Raw genomic sequence first — 16,716 nt, 5'->3', positions numbered from 1 at the left:
AGCTAGTTTGAGCTCATTTTGTGCCTTTGCCTTTCTAATCTTGCCCCTGCATTCCTGTGTTGTTTGCCTATATTCATCCTTTGTAATCTGTCCTAGTTTCCATTTTTATATGACTCCTTTTTATTTTTTAGATCATGCAAGATCTCGTGGTTAAGCCAAGGTGGTCTTTTGCCACATTTTCTATCTTTCCTAACCAGCGGAATAGCTTGCTTTGGGGCCCTTAATAGTGTCCCTTTGAAAAACTGCCAACTCTCCTCAGTTGTTTTTCCCCTCAGTCTTGATTCCCATGGGACCTTACCTATCAGCTCTCTGAGCTTACCAAAATCCGCCTTCCTGAAATCCATTGTCTCTATTTTGCTGTTCTCCCTTTTACCCTTCCTTAGAATTGCAAACTCTATGATTTCATGATCACTTTCACCCAAGCTGCCTTCTACTTTCAAATTCTCAACGAGTTCCTCCCTATTTGTTAAAATCAAGTCTAGAACAGCTTCCCCCCTAGTAGCTTTTTCAACCTTCTGAAATAAAAAGTTGTCTGCAATGCAGTCCAAGAATTTGTTGGATAGTCTGTGCCCCGCTGTGTTATTTTCCCAACATATATCCGGATAGTTGAAGTCCCCCATCACCACCAAATCTTGGGCTTTGGATGATTTTGTTAGTTGTTTAAAAAAAGCCTCATCCACCTCTTCCACCTGGTTAGGTGGCCTGTAGTAGACTCCTAGCATGATATCACCCTTGTTTTTTACCCCTTTTAGCCTAACCCAGAGACTCTCAACACTTCCGTCTCCTATGTCCATCTCTACCTCAGTCCAAGTGTGTACATTTTTAATATATAAGGCAACACCTCCTCCCTTTTTCCCCTGTCTATCCTTCCTGAGCAAGCTGTATCCATCCACACCAACATTCCAATCATGTGTATTATCCCACCAAGTTTCAGTGATGCCAACAATGTCATAGTTGTATTTATTTATTAGCACTTCCAGTTCTTCCTGCTTATTACCCATACTTCTCGCATTTGTATATAGGCATCTAAGATACTGGTTTGATCTTTCCTCCCAGTTTTCTCCTGACCCTCCTTTCTCTCTGCCAATATAGCCCACACTCCCTCTCGTTTCCGACCCATCTCCCAGGTCTCCATGTTCCCCACTTACCTGCGGGCTTTGCTCACCTGTCCCCGTCGAACCTAGTTTAAAGCCCTCCTCACTAGGTTAGCCAGTCTGTGTCCAAATAGGGTCTTTCCCCTCCTTGAAAGGTGAACGCCATCTCTGCCTAGCAGTCCTTCCTCAAATAGCATCCTGTGGTCTAGGAAGCCAAAGCCCTCCTGGCAACACCATCTTCGCAGCCAGGCATTCACCTCCAGGATGCATCTGTCTCTGCCCGGGCCCCTACCTTTGACAGGAAGAATCGAAGAGAATACCACCTGCGCTCCAAACTCCTTCACCCGTACTCCCAGAGCCCTGTAGTCACTCTTGATCTGCTCAGTGTCACACCACGCAGTATCATTTGTGCCCACATGGATGAGTAGCATGGGGTAGTAGTCAGAGGGCTGGATAATCCTCGACAATGCCTCCGTAACGTCTCGGATACGGGCTCCCGGCAGGCAGCATACCTCCCGAGATGAAATGTCAGGGCGACAGATGGGCACCTCCGTCCCCCTCAGCAGAGAGTCTCCGACCACCACTACCCTACGTTTCCTATTCGCAGTGGTGGCAGCAGACCTCCCAGCCTTAGGGGTACGAGGCTTCTCCTCCTTTACTGTAGGGAGTGATGCCTTCTTTCCTGTATCAAGAAGAGCATAACGGTTACCTATTACCACAGCGGGAGGGTTCGGAGCAGGGGTGGAGCACTGCCTGCTGCCAGAAGTAACCAGCTGCCAGTGTCCACCCTGAGCCATCTCCTCCTCCACCAGTGGTGTATCAGCAGTCCTGTGTACTGGGACAGCTACCTCAGCTGTTTCCACATGGACACTGTCCAGGAATTGCTCGTGGATTCGGATGCTTCTCAACCTAGCCACCTCCTCCTGTAGCTCTCCCACCTGCTGCCTGAGAGATTCCACCAGCAGGCACCTTTCACATTGGATGGTCCCCCCAGCCTGGATATCAGTAAGTGGAAATTGCAAGTTACAGTCTCTGCAAAACCACACCAGGATCTGGGTAGAAGCATCCATGCTCAGGCGCTCTGTCTGGCTACAGGCGCAGGTGGAGGAGACAGAAGCAGTGCTGGCACAGGTGTTGCGGGTCTTCCTAACCATCGTAAGCCTCCCTCTGTCAAACTCCCGTCTGCAGCCCCCTGTCTGCTGAAAGGGTTGTTTAAGCAAGAAGTTTAAAGTTTTAAGGGGAATAAAGGGAAAACAGATAGAACCGGCAAGGGACCCTCGCCCCTTCTCACTCCCCTTCCAAACTCCCTTGCGAAACTCCCTGTTAGCAGCCCCTGTTCGCAAAAGCTGAATGTGGAGGGGAAAAGCTGGGCTGATTGGGGGAAGCAGCCACAGCTGGGGCCACGCCCCAATCAGACCACAACTGGCCCTATAAAAGGACTCAGGGCCAGAGACTGTAAGAGTCTCTCTTTAGCTGTAGAGAGAGAAGGACCTGGCTGTTGGGGAGTGGAGCAGACCAGGGTACCTAGAGTGGAGCAGGGCTGGGGAAAGGCCAGAGGAGCTGGGGGTCTTGCTAAAGGCCAGGAAAGGTACTGGGGCTACAGAAGTGTAGCCTGGGAATAGGTAGAGGCAGCTGGTTCAACCCCCCTTGCCAATGATGAGCGGTTTAACAACTGCAGTCTGCCCCAGTGAGCGGGGGCTAGATGGTGACTGGCAGTAGACACTGGGGCAAGGTGGGGATAGAGGGTTGGGGGTTCCCCTGGGTGGGGAGACCCAGATTGTGGGTTACTGCTAGGGGCAGAACCCTGACATAGAGGCACACCGGGATCTGGGAGGGACACGGGGGCCAGCAGTAGGTGAGACACGGGCCTGCAGAGGGTGCTCTGGGCTGGAAGAGCTAATTCCCAGGATGACCAGCAGGAGGCGCCATGCGGGTGAGTCCTCGCATCGCTACAGTTGCTCAATCACTTAGTTTTGTGAGATCTTTTTGAAGTTCTTCACAGTCTGCTTTGGACTTAACTATCTTTAGCAGTTTAGTATCATCTGCAAACTTTGCCACCTCACTTTTTATCCCTTTCTCCAGATCATTTATCAATAAGTTGAATAGGATTGGTCCTAGGACTGACCCTTGGGGAACACCACTAGTTACCCCTCTCCATTCTGAAAATTTACCATTTATTCCTACCCTTTGTTCCCTGTCTTTTAACCAGTCCTCAATCCATGAAAGGATCTTCCCTCTTATCCCATGACAGCTTAATTTATGAAAGAGCCTTTGGTGAGGGAGGGACCTTGTCAAAGGCTTTCTGGAAATCTAAGTACACTATGTCCACTGGATCCCCCTTGTCCACATGTTTGTTGACCCCTTCAAAGAACTCTAATAGATTAGTAAGACACGATTTCCCTTTACAGAAACCATGTTGACTATTGCTCAACAGTTTGTTTTTCTATGTGTCTGACAATTTTATTCTTAACTATTGTTTTGACTAATTTGCCCGGTACCGATGTTAGACTTACCGGTCTGTAATTGCTGGGATCACCTCTAGAGCCCTTTTTTAATATTGGCATTACATTAGCTATCTTCCAGTCACTGGGTACAGAAGCTGATTTAAAGGACAGGTTACAAACCATAGTTAATAGTTCCGCAACTTCACATTTGAGATCTTTCAGAACTCTTGGGTGAATGCCATCTGGTCCCAGTGACTTGTTACTGTTAAGTTTATCAATTAATTCCAAAATCTCCTCTAGTGACACCTCAATCTGTGACAATTCCTCAGATTTGTCACCTACAAAAGCTGACTCAGGTTTGGGTATCTCCCTAACATCCTCAGCCGTGAAGACTGAAGCAAAGAATCCATTTAGTTTCTCCCCAATGACTTTATCGTCTTTAAGCGCTCCTTTTGTATCTCGATCATCAAGGGGGCCCACTGGTTGTTTAGCAGGCTTCCTGCTTCTGATGTACTTAAAAAACATTTTGTTATTACCTTTTGAGTTTTTGGCTAGCGTTTCTTCAAACTCCTTTTGGCTTTTCTTATTACATTTTTACACTTAATTAGGCAGTGTTTATGTTCCTTTCTATTTACCTCACTAGGATTTGACTTCCACTTTTTAAAAGATGCCTTTATATCTCCCACTGCTTCTTTTATATGGTGGTTAAGCCACGGTGGCTCTTTTAGTTCTTTTACTGTGTTTTTTAATTTGGGGTATACATTGAAGTTGGGCCTCTATAATGGTGTCTTTGAGCCCACGAAAGTTTATGCTCAAATTAGTTAGTCTCTAAGGTGCCACAAGTACTTCTGTTCTTTCTTCTAAAGGAAAGTTCATTGCCAAACATTTCCAGTGGGAAACCATCTTCCCTTAAGGGAGCCGAATGCAAAATATCTCTGGCTTCAAAGCTGTAAGATCACCCGCGTTTCAATAGCAACAATAAACGAACAAAACTAACCTAGCCCCTCCCCCCACTCTCCTTCCCTTTAGAAACCGCGACTCCGCTAGGGAAGCCAGAACTTCTGCTCCCCCGTATCCCTGTGCAGCTCAGACAAGAGCCCGACAGAGGGCGCTGCCGCACCGACAGGAACGCTCCAGAAATGAGACACTTTCTGGTGTTTCTAGACATCTAGTTCTCTCTCCATCTCCTCCCCACGCCGCCCCCCAACCCCTCCCGGGCCCTGCCAGACTTTTTACCAGCGCAGCGGAAAGGCAGCGACCGACCAAGCACAGAGAGATTTGATGCTTGACGCCAGGAGTCACAATTTAATTTGGAGCGGAAGCAGCGTTCCCGGATTCCTTCAGCCCTCAGAAGACAGGTCGGGTTCCCTCTGAGGGGAAAGAGACTAATTCGTTTCTTCTGACACTGCTGGGGGCGGGGGTGCCTGAGTGGAGAGAAAACGGAGCCGCTCCGTGCAGAAGCGCAGAGACACCGAATCTTCATTGAGAGGATGCTTAAAACCCTGGTCTCCACGCTTGTGCTGATCCTTGCTTTGAGTGAGTCAGATTCCCACGTGGCATTTCTGGGCATTATTCCCGCCCCCCCCCCTTAAATTATTAATTTTCGCCTGTGTCCGGGTGTCCTTCTCGATGACGCTTCACGCTGCTGCTGTTGATAGTTTCCCTGTCTGTGTCTGGGGGATTTTCATGCTCTGTTTTTATTATTTTTCCTCCCAGGCGGAGCGGTGGACACGAAGGTTTCTCAGCCTGCTGCGCTGTCTTTCCTGGCGGGGGGCAGGGCTGACCTCCCCTGTAACCACAGTGTCGCTGGCTACGACAGAGGTTTTTGGTACTATCAGAGCCCCGGAGCTGCCCATCGAGCTGTGATCTCTGGCTACAACTCCGCGGAGACGTCGGAGCGGTTTGAACTGTCCATTGACCCCTCCAGCCGGTCCGCCCCGCTGCGCATCACCAAGGTGGCGGTGGAGGACTCGGGGGTGTATTACTGCGCCGTGAGAGACACAGCGAGAGGAAATGCAGGGCGAGCTGAACAAAAGCCTCCCCGAGTCTGAGAGTCCTGGGCAGGAAGAGAAGGGAGCTCAGATAATCAAATTACAGGCTGGGATCCTCAAAGGGGCCAGGAGAATGGACTCATGGAACTCCAGTGAGCAATAAGCGCCTAACTCCCTTCGGCTCCTTTGAAAATCTCTGTATCCAAAGCGACTCAGGTAATTACAAGCCTAATTGCTATTGTCTTCCAATAAAAAGAAGGCTCTGAAGGGTCAAATTTGCAAAGGTATTTAGGGACCTAAAGATCCAGAGAAGCACCTGGAGCGGCTTTAGGCTCCCAAATGCTGTTTTGACCAGAGCATCTAGTCAAAGTCTGGGGCCCTGTGGAGGAGAAATTAGAGTTACAGGGTTAGCAGGGGCCATCTACTCTAACCCCCTGCCTACGTGCAGGATTTACATGGTTGGTAACAGATATTTATTTGCTGTGTTTTTACTGATTGACCAAGAACGTGCAAAGTCCTGTAGCTCTAAACGCAGAAGGAGTAAAACAGCTAACAGCTTCCAGCAGCTTCTCTTGCTAACTGCGCGCTTCAGCCAACACTGGCTTTTCCCGGGAAACCGCTGTGCACACAGGCCGCAGCTTGACTTTCGCCCTCCTCTCTGTTCTTGTCTGTTTTCAGTTTCTCTGTGTTCCCTCCCCACTCCCCAGGCATCATTTCAGAAAAATTCAGGGTGGGGAGAGCTGTGTCATCATCTAGAACATTCGATGTGATTATATTATATCCTGCAACGACAGGGGAGGGGCAGAAATGGAGCACATAGACCTAGGAAAAATCTGGGAGGAGGCAAGCCAAGGTTCTGGGGACAATTGGTCCATCTTGTCCCATAGGAAATGACACCCCCCCTCCGAACTCCCATCTGTTTACAATACCCACTGGAACTCCCGCCCCCCCCCCCCCATCGTGGGCAGATTCTATTAGGTTTTGTTTTAGGTGTGTGGTCTCTTAAGCGTTTCTTAAAACAATCTTACGTGAAGGGCACGTTCACACATCAGTTTGCACGAGGGCTTAACTCAACCCCTAACACGTTTTCCTCAGTTTATAAGGACGCCTTTAAAAATCTGGTCCAAAGGCTCTTTGGAAAATAGTACTTAGACTTTAAGTCATGAAGGCACTGTTGGAAAATTTATCCCCAAGCCCCAAGAGTGTAGTTCCACTTGCAGGGATGTAATTCCAGAGTAGCTCCGTTACTGCACCGGAGTGACTCTGGAGCTACTACACGGCTGTGACTGAGGGCCCAGTTTCACCCCTTTATTCTGTTCATGGCTCTCAAAAAGGGGTCTTTATAGAATAACACAATAATGACCCTCTTCTATCCAGCCCCATCACCCACCCAACCAAAATTCTTCTGCTGCTATTATATTATTGTTAATCGTTAGCACTCCTAAAACAAATGAACACGAAACAAACAGAAAGTAAATTAATACAATCAAAACCTCTAACTCTCCAAGCAGAACTGTGACACTTAGCATGGTAAGAGCCCTGAAGTCCGCTAAGGACTTTGTTGCTGCTATCAGTAAGGTGTGGAAGACATTCCCATACTAGGGTGGTGAGCAGAAGCAAGATAAACCCCTAAAAATAGAGAGAGAGAAATATTTTAATAGCCATCAGAGTAGCAACCGTGTTAGTCTGTATCCGCAAAAAGAACAGGAGTACTTGTGGCACCTTAGAGACTAACAAATTTGTTAGTCTCTAAGGTGCCACAAGTACTCCTGTTCTTTTTAATAGCCATGTTATAGGAGGGTAAATCCTTATTCCTTAAGAAACTGATTTTTTTTCAAAAAAATATTATTCCTAATTAATTATATTAGCCCGTTTTATAGCAAGGACAAAGAAACCCTCCCACTTAGTTCTGGGAAAGATCTTCTGAAATAATTACAGTCCATGCAAATTTTCAGCTCCCCTGCATCTCTCTGCAGTTCACCGAGTTTCCCAGCAGAGGGCACTGCGGTACCAGCAGGAATGTCCCCTGTGTAGACATGAGGACACACGAATCTATTTCACCCCCCCTGGCTTTTCATTCGTGAGGCCACCTGCCCCCTCGCAGAGGCGGCGAGGAAACCCTGAAGGCAGCTACGACCAAACAGAAAGAGGGTGAGGGGAGGTAAATTGGCAGCGGGAGGCGCTCACCACCCCAGCTCCCGCGGAAACACGGCTTGCCTGCTTTTAAATCTCCGGCCCTCAGCAGAACCAGCTTCGGTTTGTAGCTGCAAGAAAAGGAGAAAGCGAACAACTCGTGGGGCTGGTCAGAGAGGAGCGAGGAAGCTCCCGGCAGACGAGGAGCAGAGACCCCGAGAGGATGTTAACACTCCGGTTCTCGCTGGTTGCGATGGCTTTAGTATTCAGTGAGTGGGATTTCCTATTTCATTTCTGAATGTCTCTCCCCCATCTCTTGTCCTTCAAATATACAAAATTCCCAGTTAAAACAATCTCACTCTTTTTTCTCTGTCAATCCACATCTCTCTTTCCACTATCCAGCCATCCATTCTTCCTTCCCCCTGCAGCACCTCTCTCGCTCAATCTCGCCTTCCCTCTCTTTCTCCTTTTACGGTCCCAAATCCCCTATATTCAGTGACAGGAGGTAGCCGTGTTAGTCTGTATCTACAAAAACAACAAGGAGTCTGGTGGCACCTTAAAGACTAACAGATCTGTTATCTGTTAGTCTTTAAGGTGCCACCAGACTCCTTGTTGTTTTTATATACAGTGAGCAGCTGAAATTGTTCAAAGTCGCCTGAACTGAACCTACGCACGATGCGCCAGAATCCCTCGGGTGGCTTTGAAAAATCTCAGCTGTCACATCCTTCATGCCAACGAGGATTTGTTTTTTCCCCTCCAGAAGGGGCCACTGGCGTGTCGGTGACGCAGACGCAAGGCCCCGTGACCATGTCCGAGGGGGAAGGTTTGAGGCTCAATTGTAGCTATGATGATGCTACAGTGTATGCCGTCTTCTGGTACGTACAGTTCCCCAGCCAGCCCCCCCGGCTCCTCCTGAGGGAGGTGGGACGGCAGAACTCCGATGAAGGGATCAGAAAAGGGTTCGATGCCGTCCACGATAAAAAGCTCAAATCCTTCCACCTGTGGAAACCGTCCAGCGACTTGAGCGACTCCGCGACCTATTACTGCACCGCGAGCGACACAGTGACACGGACCGGCAGGGGAGCTGCGCAAAAACCGCGCAGGGTCTGTGCGGAGCATGGGGGAGGCGGGCACCGGGGTCTGGGAGAGGAAGGGAGGAATGGCGCAAACAGAGAACTTGGATCAGATCTCTCTGGTCACCGGCTAGCTCTGGGCTTCACCGGCTTGAGCCAATCCAGGGCTTCACCTTTTGTAGACACTATACGGAATAGCACGAAACAAAATTAACACGACACCAATACAGTCTGTCGAACAAACACACACAAACTCTGTCTCTGCCGGGATCCCCAGGGGAAAGTTCACAGTCTACAGGAAAACTGCCTGGCACTTTTTTGGGGGGGTGGAGGGATACTTAGGCGCCCAGAAGAGAAAAACCGACCCATAGACAGACGAGGCCAGACAGCAACATCGACACTAGGCTGCTGGAGGAGCTGGTTTATCAGCCGAGTCACCAGCAAATCTCGTTCCCTGTGAACAGTCCCCCACCGTCTGGCGCACGCTGGAAGTAAACGAGGGAGAGATTTCTTTGTTCAGCCAGTTTGCGCCGCGGAGACGGGAATTATCCTGTGTCCCTGCTGGCGGTTACCAAGCACAGGGCGAGGGGGAGAAAGAGAGGAGCCAGGCCCGGGGTGGCAGGTTTGTATAATTTTGGTGGTGCCCAGAACGGGTCCAAGTCTCCCCCCCCCCACACACACACACAAACACACGCACACCTGCCTAAGGCTCTGGGAGGAAGTTTGGGTGCCGGAGGGGTGCGGGTTCTAGGATAGAGTTTGGCTGCTGGGTGCAGGTTCTGGGCTGGGGCAGGGGGTTGGGGTGCGGGGGGGGTGCTGGCTCTGGGAGGGAGTTTGGGTGCAGAAAGTGGTTTGGGGTGCAGGCTCTGGGAGGGGTTTGGGTGCTGGATGTGGGGTCTGGGCTGGGACAGAGGGTTGGGGTGTAGAGGGGGGTGCGGGCTCTGGGAGGGAGTTTGGCTGCTGGGTGCAGGTTCTGGGCTGGGGCAGGGAGTTTGGGTGCAGGAAGTGGTTTGGGGTGCAGGCTCTGGGAGGGGTTTGGGTGCTGGATGTGGGCTCTGGGCTGGGACAGAGGGTTGGGGTGCGGGGCTGGGCTGGGGATGAGGAATTTGGGGTGCAGCAGGTGGCTGCTCTGGGGCTGGGGCGGGGGGCCAGAGAGGAGGACTCCCCCCAGTCCTCTCCCCGCCAGCACCCTCTCCGAGGTCGGCCCCCTCCCCAACCCCCCAGCACCACACTCACCCAAGCTCCCCAGGGTGCTGCTCAGGAGGTCCAGCCAGGATAAGCCCCCCCCCCCCGAATCAACTCGGAATCGCCTGCCGGGCGGGGGCTGCCATGTGCCTCCTCCCTCCCCAGGCGCAGCAGCCACCTCAGCCTGTCCCTGGCGCTGCTCCCTTGTAGCCGGCCGCGGCCGGTGAGGGAGCTCAGCGCGGAGCTGCCCAGGGTGGGAGGAGACGCTCGGGGGAGGAGGCACGCAGGGGCAGCAGGTGGCACGGGGAGGACACCCAGCCCTGAACATTGGTGGAGCCAGCCACCCGGGCCCTGAATTTGCTGGAGCCCAGGCACCATGGGCCGATATAACTTGCCACCCCTGGAGCCGGGGGCCACAGACAAGGCATCGTGGCCTGTGGTTTGCTGTCCCCCGTGCTGTCTGGGTTGCCATGAGTTGAAAGGAAAGGCCAGATATTCTCTCTGACTTTCCCGGGGGCTGGAGGCAGAGGAGATGGGCAGCACCCTGCACACACAGAGCTGTAGGTGTTTTCACAGGCCAGCGTGGCTTTTGGCACATTGGCCACATGGCTGACAGGATGGTGGCTGCGAGCCTGGGGTTAGAGGCTGTGCTGCTGGTTGTTGTTTTCAGTAAATAAAATTACAGGTTTCCCCATCTCTGCCTCCATCTCAGCATGTTACCCCTCCCTCTACCCCACACCCCCATCTGAACAAGTCACCCCATCTTCTACCAACACCCCCTCCATCCAGCCACGACATACCCTGTCTCCTCTACCTCACCCCCTCCACTTCACCATGTCACCCCCTCTCCTCCACCCCCACCCTGCATCTCACCCTGACACCCCCTCTCCTCTACCCCACCCTGCATCTCACCCTGACACCCCCTCTCCTCCACTCCCACCCTGCATCTCACCCTGACACCCCCTCCTCTACCCCACCCTACATCTCACCCTGACACCCCCCTCCTCTACCCCACCCTACATCTCACAGGGTCACCCCCCCCATACCTCACACCCTCCATCTCACCAAATACACACCCTCTCTATCATACACTCCTCTTGTCCTCTCTTTCAATCCAGCCACACCTCTCTCTCCTTTCCCCCTGCATTCTCCCCTGACCCCCCGCCGCCCTTCGAAACACCTGGGGCAGTCACTGGATGGGGGTTGGCGAAAGGGGATTTACCCCTAGGGTCCCTCAGAAGTTTCACACTCACTGAATCAATTCTCTTGCTGGTTTTCACTCCTAGTGGCTCCGGGCAGAGCCGAGATCCAGCAGCCGGGCTCCACAGAAGTTTTGGAGGGAGACGAACTGAACCTGACCTGCTCCCACCGTGCCGCCAAGGCGAGTGACAGCACAGTCTGGTACCGGCAGCTCCCGAACCCGGGACCCCAGTTTGCAGTTACTGGATACAAGGAAACTGTTAATAGCCCCGAGCCGAAGGGAGATCTGTACATCTCCGCTGACAAAGCGTCCGGCACCCTGGTCCTGCACCGTGTGAGGCTGGCAGACGCTGCGGTGTATTTCTGTGCTCAAAGCCAGGGCCGGCTCTAGGCACCAGCAAACCAAGCAGGTGTTTGGGGTGGCACATTTTCAGGGGTGGCATTCCGGCCATCTTTTTGTTGTTGTTGTTGTTTTTTGTTGCTTCAGGCGGCAAAAGCCTAGAGCCGGCCATGGCAGCAGCAGTGCATGGTGCGCCGGGGGGGGGGGGCCCTGGGGCCACTGCAGTTCACGCCACAGGGGAGCAGCACTGCACCTTGTGCCTGGGTCGGGCAGGCTCCCAATGGGGGACACTCGGGCTGGGGGCCGCCCCGTGGGGCACACGGAGCCGCCTGCAGTTGCCACAGGGCGCCTCAGCCGGGGCTTGGCAAAGTGTCCCGAGCCGCCCAGGGACTGGCAGGGCGGCCAGGAGCAGCAGCAGCAGCGGAACCATAGAGGACGTGGCGCTGCCGTGCGGGGCCCACGTCCCGCTCTCCGGGGTTCTGCTCCCTCTGGGGCGGCCCTGCCCCGGCACCTCAGCCCCCTGCCGGGCAGTCTCCCCGGCTCTGCCCTTCCGGGTCCCAGCCGGTCCTGGAGGCGGGAGCCCTGGATTGAGGGACCCTGGGCTGAGGCATGGCCCGGGAGCCCCACTGCTTACCCGGACCCTGCCAGCGCCGGACTGGCTGGAGGCGAGGGGGTAGTGGGTGGAGTCAGCACTGGTGGGGGGGAGCCCAGGGCTGGGGCGGCAGGGGGTGCGGGTGGGGTGCAGGTTGGGGGAAGAGCCCAGCGCTGGGGCAGCAGGGGGTGCAGGTGGGGGAGGGCACTGGTGGGGGGGGGCTGAGAGCCCTGGGTTGAGGTGTGGGGGCAGCCAACATTTTTTTTGCTTGGGGCGGCAAAAAACATAGAGCGGGCCCTGCTCGGAGCAACATGGTATGATAGCCAGGGGTGGCCCCCAGGCAATAAATATCCCACCCCTACTCCGGGGCTGAGTGTGTGTGTGGGGGGGGTGGGGGTGAGCAGAAGGTGGGGAATGCTTCCCCGTGGGTACCGGGGAGAGGGGCGACCAGGGAGAACAAAAAGAGAAATAAAACATTTAGGGCAATATTTACAAAAACGTCTCTGTGCGCCTAACTATTTAATTAGGCACACAGAGACGTTTGTAGATTTGGCCCTAATTGTTTTATTGATTCCTTTTTCCTTCCTTTTTCTGTCTTGCTTCCCATCCACCCCCCGCCTTGGAAGCACACCCACATTCCTCTCCCACCACACACACGCACACAGACAGCTCGAGAGAGGGAAGCTTATTGTACGGGGGCAGACCCTGGCTGTCGCACTGTGTCGCTCCGAGCACAGCAATACACTGTTGCATCTGCCGTCCGCACCCTGCGCAGGGCGAAGGTGCTGGATTTTCTCTCTGTGGGACTGAACAAGGTTCCCTCTGGGTCGATGCTGTTAAAGATTCCCTGGTATCCAGAGACTATATACTGGGGCCCTCGCAATGGTAAGTGGATCTGATTTGGGGAACTGCTGAAGCGAGTTGTTGGGGGAAGGAGGGTTGCAGGAAGCAGGCAAGGAGGGTTGCAGGAAGCAGGCTTGTCTCCCACCTCATACCTAGTCTGAGCAGGGGAACAGGCTGTTGATAGACTCCCTCACTTCACGTGAATCTCCCTCAGAGATCTCAAGGAAACTGTCATGGAGAAACTGGGCAATCTGCTGCCTCAGGTTCCTCGGCAGAGCTGCTTTCTTTCTTGCCCCATTAAGGGTAACTTTCCCACGCCACTGTGCCATCACGGAGGGAATGCCGGGGGAACAGACCATAGCTGCATAGGGGCCAGGGTGGAACCCACAGGCTTGGAGGAGACCCTCCCTTGATTCCCTGCTCACCCTCAGCAGCGAGATATCTTCCATAATGATCACCTCCTGTGGCAGTGTGGGGACAGGAATGATTATCAGCCCCCCCCCCCCCCCCCAGTGCTGGCTCTCCCCAAGTGCCCAAGAGCCATGTGCCCAGTGTACAGCAGGGCCTGGGAAGACTGATTTACTCTGACCCTGTGGCTAATCACCATTGTCGGGGTCTTGTGGCTCATGTGTGCTTGCCTGAGGTCAGCCAGTTAGTGACAGGTGTGTGAGTACTGGCTGTGTTTTAAAGCACTGAAAAAATGTTGTGTGTTTTGCAAACAATACTGCTTCTGTAAAATGTTGCATTTAAATTTCACAGAGATGACCTAGGGAGCCAAGCCTCCCTCTTTGTTATTGGTGGCAGAACGGCTGCACAGAATTAGAAAGCGTCCAAGAAGAACTAAGGAGGACTTTATGCGTGAGCTTATGATGATCTCCGCCGCCGAGAAAAAGGAATTGGAGGAGTGGTGGGACAGCAAGAAAATGGAATGAAAGGAGAACACGGCACACCAGAAAGCCACGGAGCGGCTCGTAACAGCTATGGGGAACCAAGAGGACATGCTCCAGGCAATACTAGCTCTTCAAACGGAGCTGCTCTGTGCCCGCCCTCCCCTGCAGCCGCTGTCGCAAAACTCTTTCCCATATGCCCCCCAGACACTGCCAACGCACTGTTATCAACCTCCTGGTTCCAGTCTAAACCCACAGCATTCCACTCCTCCCTTCTCACAGTCCAGCAGTGTGGACTGCCAATACCCACTGTACGCAACACCCGTCCCTCTGCAGTTTGGCTATAATGAAGTACATCACTCACTGCATCGTACTCCAAAGGAGAAGGTTGTGTATGATCCCTGGACATACACAAATCTGTAGCCGTTCCGGGACCCCTCCTCCTTCTGAGACCTTCTATTCCCCCATACTTCCTCCCCCTCCCAGATAATGAGGTTTTTCATTTGACTCTCTCCTCTGATTGTTGTCTTTCAATAAAAAAATAGTGTTTGTTTGAAATCAATCTTTATTCTGTTAAGTGAAAGCAAAAAGAGCACTGCAAAGCAACATTCAGTTATATTAAGGCCCCTTCTTGCATCATGTGCACCAATCACCTCCTAGCATTACAAGCACTGCACTGCCAAGCATAGCAACAAATATTAGTGGCTTTCAGCTTCAAATTGCTGCCTCAAAGCAACCCTGATCCTTATGACCCCGTGCTGTGACCCTCTAATAGCCCTCCTCTCCAGCTGTTCAAACTCAGCTTCCAGGCATTGAGCCTCTGCAGTCCAGCCCTGAGTGAAGCTTTCACCCTTCCCTTCACAAATATTATGGAGGGTACAGCACTTGCTATAAGCATAGGGATATTGTCATCGGCAAGGTCCAGTTTCCCATACAGGCATCGTCATTGGGTTTTTAAACGGCCAAAAGCACACTCCAAAGTCATTCTGGACGGGCTAAGTCTGTTGTTGAATCGCTCCTTGCTGCTGTCAAGGCTCCCTGTGTAGAGTTTCATGAACCACGGCATTAAGGGGTAGACGGGGTCTCCCAGGATCACAATGGGCATTTCCACTTCCCCCACGGTGATCTTCTACTTCATGAAGAAAGTCCCTGCTTGCAGCTTCTTGAACAGGCCAGTGTTGCGAAAGATGTGCGCGTCATGCACCTTTCCGGACCAGCCTGTGTTAATGTCTGTGAAACGCCCACGGTGATCCACAAGCGCCTGGAGAACCATTGAGAAATACCCCTTCCGATTAATGTACTCGGTGTCTAGGTGGGCTGTTGCCAGAATTGGAATGTGCGTGCCATCTATCGCCCCTCCGCAGTTAGGGAAGCCCATTTGTGCAAAGCCATCCACAATGTCACGCACGTTGCCCAGAGTCGCGGTCTTTCAGAGCAGGATGTGATTAATGGCCCTGCCCACTTCCATCAGGATGAGTCCAACAGTCGACTTTCTCACTCCGAACTGGTTAGCAACCAATCAGTAGCAGTCTGAATTGCCAGCTTCCACAGTGCAATCACCATGCATTTCTCCAGCGACAGGGCATCTCTCATCCTCGTGTCCTTGTGCCGCAGGGCTGGTGCGAGCTTCTCACACAGTCCCATGTATGTGGCTTTCCTCATGCGAAAGTTCTGCAGCCACTGCTCGTCATCCCAGACGTGCATCATGATGTGATCCCACCACTCAGTGCTTGTTTTCAAAGCCAAAAGTGGTGTTCCACAGTGGTCAGCACCTCCGTGAATGCCACAAGCATTCTCGTGTCATAGCTACTATGTGTGGTGAGATCAATGTCACACTCCTGTTGCCTTTATAGTTTAAGGAATAACTCCACTGCTGCTCGTGGTGATTGTCAGTATGAACAGCATTCCTGTCAACAGCTCAGGATCCATTCCTGCACCAGAAAGAGGCAGGGCAGGGTGTGCAGTACACAAACTTTTGAAAGATGGTGCAAATGCGGAAGGAAGCACAGGGACTGCTGGGATGCGAAGCAATGCATCACGGGGCATTGGGGCAGGACCCAAGATGCCCTGTGACCCCTTCTGCCTTCCCACAAGTCTTAGTGGCAAAAGCGAAAGAGGTGCTCTGTGGGATAGCTGCCCAGAGTGCACCGCTCCGAATAGCGCCACAAGTGTGAAAACGCTATTGCGCAGGCAGCTGTCAGTGTGAACACACAACAGCGGTTTTCCTTCGGCGCTCTCTGAGCCATGCTGTAACTGCTGGTGCTGTAACTCTGCCAGTATAGATGTGCCCTAAGTGACTTGTCCAAGGTCACACAGAGAGACTGCGGTAAAACTAGGAACTGACCTCTTAGGTCTCACGAGTTTCAGTCCAGGACCATAAGCACAAGATCACCCTTCTCCTTGTTTTTAATTTTAATATGGAAGAGGAAAATATTGAGGATGTCCTAGGATTCTTCTCTCTGTCCCCTTTGGCACGGTATAATGCACACAAATGTACCAGAATGACTCCAATGGAGCTTTGCCAATATACAGCAACTGAGGGTGTGCCCCAAACAACGCTCAGGGAATGGCTACACTTGCAAGTTAGAACACATGAAAGCAGCCCCGTGCGCTCTAACTCATGACACGTCCACACTGGCAAGGCACGTAGAGTGCTCTGACTCCTGGTACTCCACTTCCATGAGACACATAACACTTGCTGTGCCCTGGCTGGAGCGCCGTGGCACCAGTGTGGACTCCTTGGTCTATTAATGCGCTCTGATCGGCCTCCAGACGTGTCCCACAATGCCTGTTCTAGCTACTCTGGTCATCCCTTTGAACTCTGCTGCCCTGCCCTCAGGTGACCAACCATCAGACCCGCTCTTTAAATTCTCTGGGAATTTTGAAAATCGCCTTCCTGTTTGCTCAGCAAGGCATGGAGTGCTCTCAGCACAT

Source organism: Emys orbicularis, chromosome 12 (assembly GCF_028017835.1).
Source record: "Emys orbicularis isolate rEmyOrb1 chromosome 12, rEmyOrb1.hap1, whole genome shotgun sequence".
NCBI classification, from domain to species: Eukaryota; Metazoa; Chordata; order Testudines; family Emydidae; genus Emys; species Emys orbicularis.
The sequence above is the reverse complement of the archived record's forward strand: the minus strand, read 5'-3'. Positions refer to the sequence as shown.